General features: G+C 42.0%; 1 protein-coding gene and 1 long non-coding RNA gene across 15 annotated transcripts in view; one reads left to right on the top strand and one right to left on the bottom strand.

Annotated features, from left to right (window-relative positions):
- LOC113593582 (uncharacterized) overlaps positions 1-3,431 on the top strand; it is a 328,454-nt gene extending 325,023 nt beyond the window's left edge. For both annotated transcript variants that reach the window (XR_008297398.1, XR_008297397.1), the window contains one exon: positions 665-3,431. This is a non-coding gene — a long non-coding RNA (uncharacterized LOC113593582). The remainder of the gene's footprint in view (positions 1-664) is intronic.
- FHIT (fragile histidine triad diadenosine triphosphatase) overlaps positions 1-18,093 on the bottom strand; it is a 1,399,071-nt gene that overhangs the window by 66,491 nt on the left and 1,314,487 nt on the right. The gene's annotated exons all lie outside the window — the stretch shown is intronic.

Raw genomic sequence — 18,093 nt, 5'->3', positions numbered from 1 at the left:
AACCATCTCAATTTGAGCTGGTAATTGAGGGCCTCTCAAAGCCTGCCCAGAAGAGAATGTCTTCCACTGTGAGGAGAAACAGATGGTATTGACGTTTGATTTTTGTTTTTAAATCTAAGGCCTGGCCTTAGATTTGATCCAAAAGATACAAAGCCCCAAGAAAACGTGCTTCTGCAACTATTTGGAAGGTGAAGTTTCCAGGTACACCCTCCCCATTATCCAAAAATCTAAACTTGTGCTAAGCTTAAGAATCACCCAGACCTGAATTTAAATCCCAGATTTGCTACTTTTTATTTTTTATTTTTTTTTGGCTGGAGGACCTTGATAATTTAATATCCATGAGCCCTTGCGTTCTCATGTATAAAGCCAGACTATATGACTTTCTCACAGATATTTCGTGAAGATTAAATCAGATAACTGATGTTAAATGCTTAGCAAGAACTGGTACATACTAAGAGCTCAATATGCATTAGCTATGATTGTGATGGCAATGATCATTTAAAGCTTTTAAGCCAAACTCTGCAATGCTGAGTGCCTTATTAGCCATGAATTAACATCTCAAGTGTATCTGTCCACCTGTCATCACTTCTTCATGTATGCTCATACTAGCATCATGTCAATTTCCCTTTACTTCTGAAGCATTTATTCTTTTTTGTTTCTCTAGGTCTGAACTCCTGTGAAAATCTGATCGTGTCTGGGTGAGGAGCCCTTCTGCCAAGCTCCTGTAGCAGCTTATGTGTTTCCCGTGAACCCACCATACCTCTTTCCTACCACACCATGATCGCCCATTTACTCATTTCTAGAATCTTCCTGATTACAAAGGAGGCTCTCGGAGGTCAGGGACTGTATCTGCCCAGATCACCATTTTATTTCCCTTGCTTAGCTCATTGCCTGGAAGATAATAGGTGTTCAATATTTACTGAATAAATAAATGAAAATCATAAAGCTTTCCCCTGGCCCCTTAAATATTTCACCTATATTGCAGCTTTTGCAACTCATTTAAGGGTCTATCTGGGGACTCCAGCATAAGAACTTCTATTTTAGATGGTCATTACAAACAAAGAAGGGGAATTTGCAGGCTAAATAAAGAAGCAGCCATTCTTCATTACAGGCCAGAAGGAATTTGCACATCAAGTGTCTGTCTCCAGAGGGGAAGGGCAAAGTTGGTGTTGACACGGTGTTACAGATGAAGGGAAGCTGTGTCCAAGTCCCTCATGTACCTTAGATGACAAGGAGAGCCAGGCCTTGCCCAAGGTCACATGGCTAGTGCCAGAGATAACTGGAGCCTTCCAGCTTCCAGAACAGCACTCACCAAACCCTCCCCTCCCCACTTCTATGCTGCCTACCAGAAGCACAGTCATTGCAAGAATTCAGTGAAGGCTTCCTTCAGAGCATGGCCAGAGAATAATTTAAGGAAATGCAGAATTTACACGACCTTGGTGAGATTAGGGGACAGGTCTTTCCAAGAAAGATTTGATTCAAGTTGATAAAACCTTTGGAGGGAAGTTATTGCCTTGCTGCCTCATTTGAAAGAGGAAAAGTTTCTATTTCTTTGTCCTTAATGGGGGCATAACTTCAGAGAGAAAAAGACCTGGTGCTTGAGAGCAAGCCCAATGAAGGCAGCAATCCTGTTTTCTTCCTCATTCAGGTTCAGCAGTGCCCTCAGCCCTGGCCTGGCCCACACGAATCCTCAAGAACAAGGCAGATACAGGCCACAGCACTTACCAACTGCATTTCACATTAACATGAACCCTGGGTGAGCATGGGACACAATTCTGGAATCTATTAATCTCACTGCCACATATGCAGGATGTTTCAGATGAGCTCATCCAGAGATCTGCAGTATTGGTGTTGTTTTTAAATCAGGAAAAAAGAAACTCACACTCTCCGTCATGCCAGATGCTCTATCAGATAAATATCACACACAGTTTTTTAGAGAAATATTATGTGATTTGAGAACATCTGCAATTCTCTAGAACATACTGTTATCAGAAGCTGACTTATACTAAATATCACACATCAGACTTTCCTTCAAAGGTCTTGCACTAAATTTGTCCACTGCAGCACAACTGTCTCCTTCTGAAACAGTATCAGACAGAGTTAAAATGTGTCAGCTCATTAGCATTACCACAAGTTGATTTCAGATGCACTCATGTTATCAATAACCGAGTTTTTTCCTGTTTCAGAAATGATGAGTACAGAAGAGATCTCCCCAATTGCTACTTTGGTTTGCAATGGGTGTTACAAATTCAAGACATCATTTGTTCTTAGATTAGCATGAGCGCCACCCCCCCCCCCCACTATTTACAGGGTGCAGAGGAAAATACCAGGTGCTGTGTTAAGAACTTTGCAAACTATCATGTCCTCAAGAGTCCTCTGAGACAACTACTATTAACTTGCATGTCAGGGCACCAAGGCCTAGTGCCCACATTACACGGTTTGTGGGGCACATTTATTGTGCGCTAGGCACCCTCCTATGTGTTTAATTATATCTCATTTCATTCCACCAAACACTTTGAAGTCAGTGCTGTCATAACCCCTGGATTACAGTTGAAGAAACTGTCACAGGTCTCCAACTCAGTCCTAGTTTACTCCCAAACTCATGCACACTCTTTCATTTGACAATATATGTGAGGGTCCTTTTTTGGTGAAGTTAAATCTCCTGGACTCTATCTTCCCTCTCTGGATGATCTTGGGTAAGCTCTAGTTAATCTTACTGTGGCTAAGTTTCCGCCTTTGTAAAACAGCATAATAATAGTAAACTACTCAGAAGGTTGAGAGAATGCAGTAAAAGCACTTAGCACAGTGTCTGGCATATAGACATTACTCAGCAGACTGCAGGTATTGTTAATGATAATGATAACAGCTCTTATTATTTTTATGAAAATAATGCTACCTCAGAAAGTATATAGCGATTAAAACAAACCAAAACAGCACGATGAGGGCGAATTTAATAGTGTGTTAAGGACTATGTTCAAAGAGATGTCCCCACCAAGAAGAAGAGAGCTACATTCAATCAGAAGTGGTGGCCGTAGACCCTTATCTTTCTCAGCGTTGCCCGCGGGGGTGATACCCCTCTCCTACACTGCATCACTGCCGTTCTCAGACCTCTGATAAAGCCCAAGATCATTCAAAAGAGGATCAAGAAGTTCATCTGGCACCAGTCAAAATGATATGTCAAAATCGAGCACAACCGGCGGAAACCCAGAGGCAGTAACAGCAGGGTATGAGGAAGATTCAAGGGCCAGAACTTGAGGTTTATGCTCACAATGTCTCTTCCAAGAACAAAGCCATTGTGGAAACAAACCCAGCTGGACATCAGGGTCACCAATCCAATGCCAGGCTATGCGGTGAAAAAAATAAATAGACAGCTTATGTGCACATCTCATTTGTGTTAATAAAACCATAAAACTGCCATCTGGCAAAAAGAAAACAAAACAACAACAACAAAAAAAACTAAATGGTGACTGGAAGGCAAGCCTTCTCTTTTTAGCTCCAACGGGTTTATATACCTATTTCCTTGCAGGAAGCTGTGCATTATTCAAGTTTTGTATGACACACAATGAACTTTTCTTCATTTCTGTCTCTCTCAGAATCTCTACTGAATGTCCTGCCCTGTGGTCCTTGTATATGTTCCAGTCCATGGCTGTGGGGAGGAGGTGGGGACAGGGAGCCATGCGTAGGAGTGTACACTGACAGCAAGACCTGGTTTGCTCTAGTTTGCATTCAAGACAAAACTGTGTCTAGTGACTGGGTAGATGTTGCTGTGGAGGCCAGCCACAATGTCTCCACTCTGTGCTCAATGTGCACTGGATTGGGTTGCATTGTACTTAATGCTCTCTTCTAGGTGTCCAATAAAAGAAAACTAAAATCCAAACCCCTTACCCTGGTCCTGCATGATCTGGCCCCAGCCTACCTCTTTCCTTCTCCCCCAAGACCTATTCTCAGGTATCTCTTGAACACACGGGACTCCTTCCATCCTCAACCTTTTGCATCAGCTTCTCTCCCTCTGCTTCTGTTTCACATTTTGTTCCCAAGAGTCTTCATCATGGATCCTTCTTCTGCTGGATTTCCACTCAAATGTCAGTCTTCAGGGAGAACTTCCCTGCAACTCCCTGAACCAGTGAAGCTATGTCTATCCAATTATTTTCTTCATAGTATCCATTGCTACCTAAAATCATGTTATTTATTTATTTGTGAGTTTATTATCTGTCTTCACCAGAATGGAAATTCCTTGAGGGCAGAGACCAGGCCTGCTTCGCTCATTGCTGATTATCTTGTGCCTGACACATAGAAAGTGCTCGATAAATACGTGTAGAATGAAAGAATGAAAGCCTGACAGAGCAATCAATAGAGCAGGAGTCAGGAGCTGTGCCTTTTCATTCTAATTTACTCCTCCTCACCAGCTATATGCCCTGATTTAGTACCGTCCTTACAGAGTCTTGGGATTTGGTCTGCTAACTAGGACTGATAAGTTTCTCCTTTGCTCACAGGATTTCCTTGATGAGCAAATGAGATTCATATGTATTTGTCTAGGAGCACACTTTATAAATTGTGACTATCAAGGATACAAAATAGGTTTCAATTCCCATGTCAAGTCTTAGTAGACAGGTTTATCTGAAGCACAGGCCCGAGATAAATCCCAGATTGCGTGGCTCAGTGAGAAAGGGTGCAGCAATCGTTTAGTGATGTCTGCCTTGGAACAGGGAGACGGAATTAGGGACACGGGTGTCACTTATTTGCTATCTGTGCCAAAGAAATGTCAAATATTAGAAGGCAGAGATTGATGATGTACAAACAGCTTCCTCACACTTTCAACAGCAGTACTTCTGGCCAGTTGGGTTTGATATTTTACTCTCTTCCCTCTGTGCTATTTCAATTTATTTCACTGACCATATTAGTTTTGAGCTAAAAACTCATTTGTAAAAACCTCCTCAAAGGTTCTATCATATATTTAATATCATTGTTAAAATGCCTTTTATTTTAATGTTTATTTTTGAGAGAGAGAGAGAGAGAGAGCACAAGCAAGTCAGGGGCAGAGAGAGAGAGAGAGACAGAGAAACAGAGAGACAGAGAGACAGAATCCAAAACAGGCTCCAGGCTCCGAGTGGTCAGCATGAGGCTCAATGCAGGGCTCAAGCTCATGAACTGTGAGATCATGACCTGAGCTGAAGTTGAACACTTAGCCAACTGAGCCACCCAGGTGCCCCAGTAAAATTCTAAATTATTTGTGGAAGTCATCCCAAGAGACAAGCATTAAGAGCAAGGAAGCAAAAGCTGAAGTTTCCCATGTAGAGCAGTATAACTCACTCACCGCAAAGTATCCTTTTGGTATTAGAAGTATCTTAAATAGTGAAAGGCAAATATGTTCAATGAAGCAACAGTATCATTGATATTTCCTCATATAAAGGGTGTGTGTAGTTCAGGAACTCTCCTTTTTTACCCTTTGGTAACCAACCATGGCACTCCCTCTGATGCTGTTATTACATAATTTTGAAGGCGGTGAGACAAATTTTAATTCATTTAATAATTAGGTCAATAAAAACCATTATAGCTGAGAGCTCCATTAAAAGTCCATAATGTTACCTTAATGGGGGAAAAACTAATATAGTTCTGTTGGAATTTTTCCATGAAATTAATATTAGAGAATTTTAGTGGGTGTCTTAAATAGTTTAAATAGACATTTTTATTAACAGAACTAATCATGGAATTAAAACAAATGAAAATTGTTACATTTGCGATGATAAAGTACCCATGTTCGCAGGATTTTATCAGGCCTGTTCCTGTGAAGAACATTTACTATCACAAGTATATTAAACTTGCCTGGAAAGCTGCTCATGGCCCTTCACAGCTGCCAACCTGTGTTTTGGTGATTGCTTCTTGAATTCTATGGTTCCATTTCTTGGAGCCTCTCTGCTGGGAAACATTTCAAAGCAATAGCCCCCCAGATGAAAAGGCTTCTCTCAAGTCTTCTCTTTGATGTATAATATTAACCCCCTATAGGGGGTTAAGAGCTACTACATCTGAAACTGCTCAGAAAGACCTAAGACACAGAAGGGGTTGTGTCTACACTGCCCACAGATGTTTGATCACCTCTGTGTCGTTGGCTTAATCACTCAAGGTCGAAATCAAGGTGAACTAAAGTAGACTTAAGTACAGGGTTATGTGATTTGGGTAAGTTTTGACCAGGAAAGCTAGATAGTGGGAGGGAAGAAGATTAAACCAAGGACTCAATTCCAGGGTGCCTGGGTGGCTCAGTTGGTTAAGCATCTGACTTTGGCTCAGGTCATGATCTCGTGGTTTGTGGGTTCAAGCTCCACGTTGGTCTCTGTGCTGACAGCTCAGAACTTGGAGCCTGCTTCGGATTCTGTGTCTCCCTCTCTCTTTTCCACTCCCTGCACTCTCTCTCTCTCTCTCTCAAAAATAAATAAACATTAAAAAAAGAAAACCAAAAAACCATGGGCTCACTTTCTGGTCACATGAATCCTATGATTCTGGGAGTTATTCAAACACACAAATCTCCATGTATGGCTGCATCATTGCTACTTAGATACTAGCAACTATTTTCATAATCAAACATACCAGATAAGGATTCAAGGTGATCAATACTGACCAAAGGTCAAGGCTACAGACATGCTTAGAAATATTATACATTAATGGACATTGGCTGATACACACACCCAAGTAGTGGCTGGAGTATGTGAGGACATGCAAACAGCATGGGATTTTGGAATGGGAAACCCTGCATTTAATCTCAGCTCTTTTGCTCCCAACAGCATGACCATGGGCAAGTCAGCTAACCTCTTCTACTATTCAGTTTCAGCATGTGGAAAATGGGGATTGATGGGGTTTTTGGTGGTTGGAATATCTGAAAGAGATTATGGATGAAAACTACCTACTGCCATGGCCAACAGAGAGTAAGGGTTATTCTTTAGTGGAAAGAGAGACCTCTCAACATGCATTGGGGCAATTCAAGGTGTTCTTTCCCAGACACATTTAAGGTATAAATGGGAGGCCTTGTCTAAACCCCAGCTACACTGGTGTGCTCTCAGCAAGGCTTACACATGGCCAGCCAGGCTAATTCTAAATACCAGAGGAAAGAGGCACATCTTTGCAATTACTTCATTTCCTTCCCTGGGAAGATTCCCATGGATTAGAAACACTAGGAAATCTATGAAGATATATCTATTTAACTCAGTTCTAAATGGTGTCTGTTGGAAAATGTCATTCTATGGTATAGGAATCTTCCTTTGACGGCTTATGTAGGCGGATGTGTGCAACATTTGCAACTGATTAGTATTTCAGGTGAAAAGGCACAGACAGGCACAGTAAAAATGAACGAAGTCATTGGATCTTCCGGACTCCTAATCAAGAGTTGGTGCCTGACAAAGCTGAGACAGTTCATATTGGTCGTGGTTATAATGCCATGCAAAATGGAGAAGGAATGCCTTCCAAAAAACATTGATTAATGGCAAAAACATGCACTTCCTTTCTCAAGGTCTATGATTTTCAAACAGATGGGGGTAATCTGTGTGGGTTATTTTGTGCCTGGCAAGTAGAAGGGAAAAGGTAGAAGTCACAACAATTTGAAGTTGTTACTAAAGATTCACGTTTTGAAACCAATGGGACACTTTGCCCTAAAATAAATATATCCTGTGAAAAAGAAATCTTGATAGCAAGAAACTATAAAAGAAAATCCTAGGGGCACCTGGTGGCTCAGTAGGTTGAGCTTCCAACTTTGGCTCAGGTCATGATCTCACAGTTTGTGGGTTCGGGCCCCGTGTAGGGCTCTGTGCTGATAACTCAGAGCCTGGAGCCTGCTTTGGACTCTGTGTCTCCCTCTCTCTCTGCCCCTCCCCACTCGTGCTCGCTCTCTCTCTCTCTCTCTCTCAAAAATAAATAAACATTAAAATTTTTTTTAATTAAAGAAAAAAAAAAGCATGGGGGGGGGCACCTGGGTGGCTCAGTTGGTTGAGCTCCTGACTCTTTATTTCAGCTCAGGTCATGATCTAACCATTTGTGAGTTCAAGCCCCGTGTCAATCTCTGTCTGACAGCCCAGAGCCTTCAGACTCTGTGTCTCCCTCTCTCTCTGCCCTCTCCCTCCACCCCTCCCTCAAAAATAAATAAACATTAAAAAACCTTTAAAAAACCCTGAAATCATTCCAAAAACTATTTTTGGAGGGGAATGTTGGAGAGAACTGACTCATTTTGCAACTTCTTTCATTTAGTTTGTGATATTATTGGGCATTAACTTGAGATTCACTATTCCTGTGGCAAGTACTTACTTTTGCTAAAATTACCAAATATTCTCTGGAACAGAGAATCTTATCAGAAAATTGATCTTTAATACATAAAGGCATCTTGCAAGAAAAAAGTCCCTTTGGGGGGATTTTTTTTTAATGGTTCACTGCCAGCCTTTCACAGTCTCATGGAAATTTGGAGATTGCTCAGATATTGTTTCCATAGGAAGAGGGAAAAGGGAACAAAGAGAGACATAATACTTGTGACTTTAGACGCTGCTACCATTTTCTGGTTTATTCAGTGAGGGCAGCAGAGGTTAATAACAAGGAAGTAAAAACCATTCAGGAATACAAAATTATTTACAAAAAATCAGTTTGTGCATTGCCTTTTTTTTTTCCTGTGACTCTGACAATTGCCAAGAACTGTAACTGTACTCACTCAGTATTATTTAAATTAAATTATCAAATGCAAATGCTAAATGTGAACCTCTCAGCAAAGCACTGGATTATAACACCATATCCTCTATTCAGACTAAAAGCTGATTACTGGTTCTGGAGCTATAAACATGTCAGACAATAATTTAATTGCTTTGCAGGTAAAGGAATATGCGATATTCTTGTTCTCATTCTGGAACTCAGTGCAACTCTTTAATACAACATAATGACCATAAACACACACAGAGTCTTCACTTGACACCTGCTTTATGGTAAAAAGCAGCTATAGCAAATTTTAGCAAAGCTCAAGGAACCAGGCAGTGCCAGATTTTTTAAACACTAAGCAAAATGGGTTTCTCACCAAGCGGCCCAGGCTTTTACTCTGGTTCATAAAGATGCATTTTCAAAATGGGTTAAAATCTATAATGAATTTCAGGTGCAAAGGACCACCTTCTAACAGCTAATTTGCTTCCTGCCTTCAGCTGAGTTGTTAACCAGAGGCAGCCAACATGTGTACCCCCTTCTTGGGCCACCGGTGAACACAGATGTCACAATCAATACTCATTAACTATAGAATCAGGATCAGAGGAATACTCAGGAAAATAGGCAGGGTCTAAAATGTAACCAGGAGGACTGTGTAAGCACATTGTGAGCATTCCTTGCTCAGTGTTAAACCAAAATCAAAAAGAGATGGAGCAGGAGGGGAAGAGGGGGAGAGGGAGAGATGAAGAGAGGAGAGGGACTGACATTTCTTGACTTCACTGTGGAGCTCTCCATGCATCAGCGCACAACATTCCCAAGGATCATGAGAGGCTGGCAGAACTGTTCGCATCTTGCCGATGAGAAACCAGAGGCTCAGAGTGACTCATCTATTATCATTCAGTCAAAAATGGCAGAGCTAAAGCACAACTCACCATCATCTCCCCCTTTCTTGCTTGCCACAAGAGGTGTTGAACATTTCTTTGCAAACTGAGGATGAACAGGAGACCTTTGAGTCTGGGGTCCAACTTGAATACTAGACACCCACTAAATGCTATCCAGAAACTACTCTATAGAATTGCACAATTGGGCCTGCCATTTACAGCATGCTGCTATGCTAACTCCTCTGGCCCAACACCTGGTGAGCACTATGTGTCAGGCCCATGCTACTTCTGTGCTCATGTAATCCTCACAGGAACCCCATAATCCTTTAGGAAGCACCCATCCTTTTATCCATGGTGCATGTAAGGCTGCCTTAGATGACTCACACCCAATGGAATCATGGCAGGATGTAAATGTGTGTCTCTCATTTTCTGCAATGTACTACTTTTTAACAATTTCTTTTGATGGTTATATTATTATTTTTTACATAATCAAGAATGATTTTTTGGAAATAGGCTAGATGCAAATGCAAATCCACCAATATATGAGGCATGGTTAATTCTGGGTGGTAAGCACATGGATGATTGTTATTTTCTTCTTTGTACATTCTGGATGTTTGGTTTCCATAAATAAGTGAAAATGTACTCTTTAAAAAAAGAAAAATATAGCAGCTCTTCACTACTGCTGCAGTGAAAGCAGAATAAAGTTTTTTTATTAAATAGTAGGAAGAACCAATACTTATTAAATACTCTATATCGATGCCAGCCGTAACACCTGGCATCTTCTATGCTCGACCCCATCAATTCCTTCTGACAATTCTGGAAGGCAGATTTCACCATCCTCATTGTACAGGTGAGTACAGTGAGGTTCCAAGTGGGTAAGTGACCTGCACAAGGTCACTGGAGCATCTGGCCTCCACTGACTTCTCTGGCCTAAAGTTGCATGTTGGTCCCCCAACCCTTGCTCATGCCCTGGGCTCCGGCTCCCAGGATCCTTGCCCTTTCCTGACCACAAGCTCCAGGTTCTCAGGTCCATACCTTTGCTTACTCCCTCTCCTCTACGTGAGAAGCCCTTGTCCTGCCTCCATTCATTTTCCCAAGGCCATATCAAATATTGCTTCTTCCACAAGTTTCCCTGACACTCCTGGCTGCCAGTCACCTTTGCCTTTCCCACATTCTCCTCAGGGTGTGCCAGAGTTTGCTAAGTGGCAGTTTCCAGGCCGGTTCAGGCCCTCTGAATGCTTTGCATGGCTTGTTCAGTGTTGTCAATACTCACAAATTGAGAGATTTTACACAAAGCGTTCTGTATATCTAGTGGCTCTGGCCCCCCAGTTCCTGCTTTGCAATAATTAACTGTAACTAAATAACCATTATGCTATTTAGATATGAAGGGCTTGCTTGGGCTCTTATAAGCCTTCTGTTAATCTCACTTCCTACCCTTGACACATTTCCCTTTGCTCATTGCTACTGTCTGGCCCCTGAGGACATGTATGTTTAAGGCCTTGAATTAGAATTTGCCTTGGATTGTTATTTTGGAAGTATTTTGCCTCTTTACCCATCTACAAACCCATTATCTACAAACCCATTATATGTTTGGTGTTCCCTCTTTCCCACCGCCCAGCACAAAGAAGGTGCTCAGTGTAGGCCAGAAAACAGTCAAGTCACTATTGCCATAATCTCAGGGAAATGATGGTGGTGGTGGTGTCCTGGATTAGAAACAATGAAAATAGATTCAAAAGAATCTCTCCTCCAAAATTACAGCCCGTATTTATTTCTTTTAATACTTTCCATCTTGAACTGCAATAATATGGATCCACTTCTTACGTATTCTACTAGACCGTGCCTTCCTTAAAACATGTTGGGTGCAATACTTGCCCTGCAATATCCCCAGCCCAGCCTGGCAGCATGGCTCACACAGACTAGGCACTGGATGAATGTCACTTGTAGGACCACAAACCCTGACCCTGAAACCCAGCATTTCTGTTTCTGCTACATTTAAAGCCAACAAAATTCATGTCCTTTCCTCCCACTCATTAAATTAAAAACCCAAAACATTAATGATCTGAATGAGAGTCAAGAGTCTATGATAGTCCTCCCAGTTTACAGACAGGGGCAAGATCAATTTTCCCCAAGTTGTAGGGTGAGAAAGAAGACTAAAGACTGAAGACTTGAAAGCCATGCACAGGGCCAGGCAAGGTTTCTGTGTTCATGTCATCTCAGGGTCCTCATTAGTGACCCTGCTCTCCTTGTGGCGAACTATAGTGCCTGCATTGATGAGAGACCTGTGAGCTGGCTCCCCCTGTATTAATAGTCCCTGCCTATGATTTGGCCGTCATGCGGGTCTCATTAGAGTGTAGCACATGCAGTTTCAGAGGGCTTCATTTTAAGAAAATACTTTGCATATGAACAAAGGTGGAAAGATATCAGGCTTTTAAAGAGAATCTCCATCCCACTCATCAGTTAGCCAAGTTATCTGGAGATTCTGTTAAGTGAAGAAGCTCTTGACCTTTGCAAGTTATCAAAGGTGACCCAACAAAGCAAAGGGGCTTTGTTCCCCCCATTTCTTTTTCTCCGTTGCCTTGGACAACCAAGCCTGAACAAAACAGCATCAGGGAGACTGTCATGTAATAACTCCCTTTTTTGCTTCAGCAAGGGACATCTGAAAGAAAGGATTTTTTTAAATGAAGAATATCAGAATGAAAGAAGGCACAAGAAATCTGACAATTCAGGGCACACAGATTCTGAGTAGTGATAAATGTATGCAGGGACTGATTTTCAGGGTTAGGTCTTTAAATATTTTTAAGTAGCAGCTTGGCATCAGTTAAGATATGAATATTTTCTTCATTGATGTGGCTTTATTCACGAAATATCCTGCTTCCTTGAGCAGGAAGGGGGCCACAAAGACATCTCACAAAGTTACCATCAAATCAGGTTGTATCTGTATCTCTAATTCTTGTGGGGAGAGAAGGAAATCATAGAACCCACAAGAGGGGCTCATAGCTTCACGTGCACTTAAATCCAAGCAGGGGTCACTATGGCTTGGTCAAGTTTCAAAATATTTAACAGACCACACATTTTCTGCACCGTAGCATTTTAGGGTCCATATCTGTCTGCCTCCTTATCCCACATATCTGGGTTTTTCCTTAAGGAATAAAACACTGCCATCTTGGTCTCATAGAGCTCTCCTCTTTGTTGACTCTTCCAGGAACTGGTAAAAATCAGGTCATGTTCAGGGGCTGTCCCAACCTAAAAAGGCTGGAGTGAACTGCCCAGGTCAGCTGTACTCTTATGTTTTTGGGAAAACCATTCTTTTCTTTCTCCCAGGTTGATGGGCTCTGTAAAGACTAGTATTTTCTTACTATTAAAGTGATCTAATCTTTGAGTCTGGTGTGGGCTTAAGGGAGGGGAGGCAAGGAGCTAAGGAAACCATTCAGTGTGCTTTGCTTCTGTCTGTAGTAAAGAAAGATTCCTCTTCTGTCTAGCTTGAAGCAGTGGAAATCTAGCTTAGAGCAGTGGAAATAGGGCATTAAATCAAAGACTCAGAGAGTGCCTTTGTGTGATTTCATGATCTGTAGGCACCTAACCTTTCAGATCTTGTGAAGGAGAGATAAGGGCTAGTGACTCATTGGACTAGTATTTAGGTGATTCTTACCCCTAGTTTTTCTATTTCCTACAGGAATATTAAAAGTGATTTAATGCAATTCATTTTGAAGATGAAACATGGGGGTCCAAAGTCAGGGAGAAGATCTATCCAAGGCCACAAAATTCACACTGTTCTTGCAATGTCCTGTACTTATATTAGACATGTCCATTGTCCCACCGTCCTCAATTTGCCAGGCATGGACTCCAGCCTTCTATTTATTCTTTTTCCCCATGCTACAACATATAAATCTTTTAGGGTTCTTGCCTATGTCTTGCTTTCCAAGGAGGTCAGATAACGATCAGAGGTTAGATTGAGGCCTAAAAGTTGACTCTTTAGGTCTCTTGCCAGCTAACGTAGTTGATGTCCTGGGTTTTATGCATTCATTTTCATGTAGATTTTGTCATATGATTCTTACAATCAAAGAGGAGTGGGAAGGGTACATCTGCAGAGTACCACACCACATGCTATGCTCACTACACAGTTAAGCTTCATTTAAGTCCCCAAAGAATACCCATTTTACAAATAAGGTAGCTTAAAATAATCAGGCACAGAGACTTGCACAACTTGACTATGGCTGTAAGTCTGGTATATGAAGGAAACTGAATCCAGCTCCTGGATCTCTAAATTGTATGTTCTTTCCAATGCTTCATCTTACTACTATAGTCTGACTAGGCATGGCTTCATCAAAATCTTTCATGTGAAGCTTCTAAATCCCTAGTGATATTTCCAACCAGTGTGACTTTTTACCCACTTGCCTCTCACCCATGATGCACAGTCATTATTGCCTCAAGTGAATTATTGCACATTAACAAATGATATATATCCCCAGCTGTCAGGGCCAGATGCAGCTATGGAATGTGGATATATCCTCCTAGTAACTTGACCATCATCACCAGAGAAACAAGAACAACAAAATCAAATGCCAACCACCAAAACACAAGTGTACATCTCATCTCAAGATAAAGACAAGGGAAAGACCCTCAAAAATCACATGGCTTCTTTGCTCTACTCTTTTTTTTTTTAACGTTTTTATTTATTTTTGAGACAGAGACAGACAGAGCATGAATGGGGGAGGGGCAGAGAGAAAGGGAGACACAGAATCTGGAACAGGCTCCAGGCTCTGAGCCATCAGCCCAGAGCCCGACGTGGGGCTCGAACTCACAGACCACGAGATCGTGACCTGAGCTGAAGTCGGACGTTTAACTGACTGAGCCACCCAGGCGCTCCTTTGCTCTACTCTTTAATTGTCTAGTCTCAGTTCAGACAGTTCTAGAAACAACAGTCATAAACAGGGCCGTTGCCATACTTTTGGGGAATAGGGAAAGTACCAGAAAAGAGGTTCTACTGTTGTCATGGCTCTGGCTGTGACCCTCTCCTTTCTAAAACTCTATTCAGGGACTGGCTTGAGGACATGCCCAGATTTCTGTATCACAGCAAAACAGGAGGACTATAAATAGGTTAGATATTGCAATGGACATCTAAGATTGTATTTTAGAATGTTGAACTATACCTAACTGGATAGGATTTCATCAAAGTCCCAGGGAATCTTTCCTTTAGCCTCAAACCCAATGTCATATATTTGGGGGTGTGTATGAAGTGGAGATCTATCTTAACACTAGCGAGAAAACAGGAATTCATTTTGGGTGCCATCATCTGGAATGAGGTCCAGAACAAGGCAATGGGATATAAAAATTGAAAGTTATAAGACACTTCAGAGGTCCTCTTGTCTCTCATTTTACAGGTGGAGAAACTGAGGCCCAGAGAAGCTGATGGCTTTTTAAAAGTTACACAGTGAGGGGTGCCTGGGTGGCTCAGTCAGTTAAGTATTTGACTCTTGATTTTGGCTCAGGTCATGATCTCATTGTTCATGAGATTGAGACCTGCATTGAGGATTCTCTCTCTCCCTCTCTCTCTTCCCCTCCCCACTTGCATGATCTCTCTCTCTCTCTCTCTCTCTCTCTCTCTCAAAATAAATAAATAAACATTAAAAAAATGTTACACAGAAAATAATAGAGTCAGGACCCAGGCCTCCTAAGTCCTGGGCCAAAGCAGGTGATTATCCAACCATAACATTAAAACAATGTTCCCATGAAAGAAGAATCAGATTTTAGGTTGGTTTCATAGGGCAGATAGGGAACCACTGGGGAGATCAGAAGGAAGCAGACTTAAGTTGTGGTAAAACACACATAACATTCACCATTTTAACTATTTTAAAGTACATAATTCAATGGCATTTAGTACATTCACAATGCTGTGCAACTATCACCACTATCTAGTTCCAGAACATTTTCATTATCCCAGAAGGAAACCCTGTACCCATTAAATAGTAATTCCTCATTTCCCCCTCCCTCCAGTACCTGGCAACCACTAATCTGCTTTCCGCCCTGATCGATTTGCCTATTATGAGCATTTCATATAAATCGAATCACACAGTAAGTGGCCTTTAGTGTCTGGGGAAGCAGATGTTCTTACAAGGCACTCGGGATGGCAGAACTGTGTGCTTTGCAGGGGGCTGGATATTGCCTTCCTGAAGGCTTGAGCTCAGGCCAGGGCTAGATGTCTGTGTGGGGTGGTGGTGGGGGACTCTGGCAAGAGAAGTGGGCTGGTGAGGATGGCGAGTCAGGGCTTCTTGGACAAGCTTTGGGGATGACCTCCCTCCTCAGCACCCCAGCTCTGCCCCACAGCCACACTCTGCTGAATCATAAAGTCCAAGTCGGGCAAACCCTACTCTTCCTGCTGATTTCCTCTCTTGCCTTTCTTCTCCCACCTCCTGTTCTGTTGACACTTGTTTGCCAATTTGCCTGACACACCACGGACAATCTTCTCACTTGAGCATGTTTGACCTGAATGTACAGCTTTCTGCTGAGCTGATCTGGAGTTTCAGTTGGCCGTTAGTGCAGCCAGGCATGTATTAAGAGCAGGGATAAATGAGGATCGCCTGAGCTTTAACTACTGATTTGGCTCAAGAAGCTCAGGGATAATCTATAAAACCTGAGAGTTGAGGGCAATAAAATTAGCTACAGAAGGAGTGTAGGGTAGAAACATTGTCTTCTGGTGCTCTGTGTGCAGTATACACTTACACACAAAAGCCACTATAAACACTCTGACACAAGCCTTACAACAGCTTGGAGGAGAGGCATTGTATTTGAGTAGCTGGATTTAAAAAATCGGAGGGGAAATCTAAGGGATCACAGAAGTATCATTTTCCAGGTGGTAACAATAGATTTCATCCATGACCTGGAAATCATCTTAGAACAAGAATATCAGATCTGCTTTGCGTGTAGAACTAAAAATTAAAACATTCTTAAAAAAATAATTAAGGAACGTGTACCAGGTTGAATAGCACCCTCCAAAAATTTGGAGGAAATCGGTCTTTGGTGATATAATTAGTTACATGTGGTCATACTGGATTAAGGTGGCCCTAAATCCAATGACTGGCACCCTTATATAAAGAAGGGGGATTTGGAGACAGACAGACACCCACAGAGGGAAGCAGGCCATGTAAAGGTGGAGTCAGAAATAGGACGGATGCAGTTATAAGCCAGGAAATGCCAAGGATTACCAGCAACCACCGGAAGGGAGGAGGAAGGAAGGAAGAGTTCTTTCTAGAGCCTTCAAAGGGAGCATGGCCCTGCTGATACCTTGACTTTGGACTTCTAGCCTCCAAATTTGGGAAAGAATAAAATTCTGTGGTGTTAAACTACTCAGTCTGTGGTAATTTGTCACAGCTGCCCTAGCAAACTATTCTAGAACACTCCTGACTCCCTCTTCTCTTATACCAGGGTACAAACCTATTTAAAAAATGGAAAGACTTCAGCCCTCATAACAAAATCTCATTCTATCTATTTAACTTCTGAACATGGATTCATAAACAAGTAGTAGCCAATTCTACCGACTGAAAAAGTGCTTTCTATTAACCAAGCTTTGTTTTGTGTATTTGTCTGCTGGTTTTGTTTGTTTCCTAGTGGTGAGAAAGACTGACCCTCAGATCTGTTTGTCTTCAGATTTGCCCCTCGCTCTTTGGGGGATGGCTTCCCTTAAGCTGCCCAGCACAGTCTTCTCTCATTCTGCTTATCCTTGGCTCCCCCTCTCATTTTCCAGAGAGAGACCCAGGGATTCAGAGACAAACTCACAGGGGCTGAGCTATGATTCCTCCATGTTGATTATAATTTTTATCACATTATATGGGATCCCTCTGGTGGTTACTGAGAGACACGTCAGTTTTGAGAGATTAGGGACAAACCCAAAACTTCACATCTACAGGCTAAGAGATTCAGGGTTTACAAGTTCTAGCAAGACAGACAGATGCTGCACGGCTTTGGGCACCTTCTCCAGGTTTGAGTGACAGCTCCCAGGGCCAAGTAATGTTCCATTTGTCTGGGGCATGAAATGCTGCACTGGTGATCCTTGAAAATTAGCATCATTTGTGTTAACAGGAATAGTGATGCAGAGCTCTCTTGCCATAAGGAAAACAGCACAGAGGATGTCGGCCACATCAAAGGAGTGCGTTCTGGTTACAGGGATTCAGAATGACAAAAAGACCAAGAAGAGATGTTGATGGGGACAACATTACCAGACCCTGATATGGGACAGATTTCTGAGCACCTCATCAAACATCTCCAAGAAAAGCTTCTCACGGTGACCCTCCAAAGACAGTCAAAGCCAGCCCCCTTTCTTACTTATGATTATACATAAAAATATCTATCTGGCTGAACCCAGCCTGTCCCTCGGTTTAAAACAATGGCAGAATAAGATATAACTTAGGAAATGAGTCATTTTCTTGACTGACTGGAGCACTCCAAGTTGACATTGGTAAAGCTCTATTAAAATGCCTTTATGTCCTGATATGCATAGATGTGTTAATTTATAGCATATTCATCAGAAGACCTAAATTAATTGCTCTCTGATGAATTT

This window comes from Acinonyx jubatus, chromosome A2, assembly GCF_027475565.1.
Source record: "Acinonyx jubatus isolate Ajub_Pintada_27869175 chromosome A2, VMU_Ajub_asm_v1.0, whole genome shotgun sequence".
NCBI lineage: Eukaryota > Metazoa > Chordata > Mammalia > Carnivora > Felidae > Acinonyx > Acinonyx jubatus.
The sequence above is the reverse complement of the archived record's forward strand: the minus strand, read 5'-3'. Positions and strand labels throughout refer to the sequence as shown.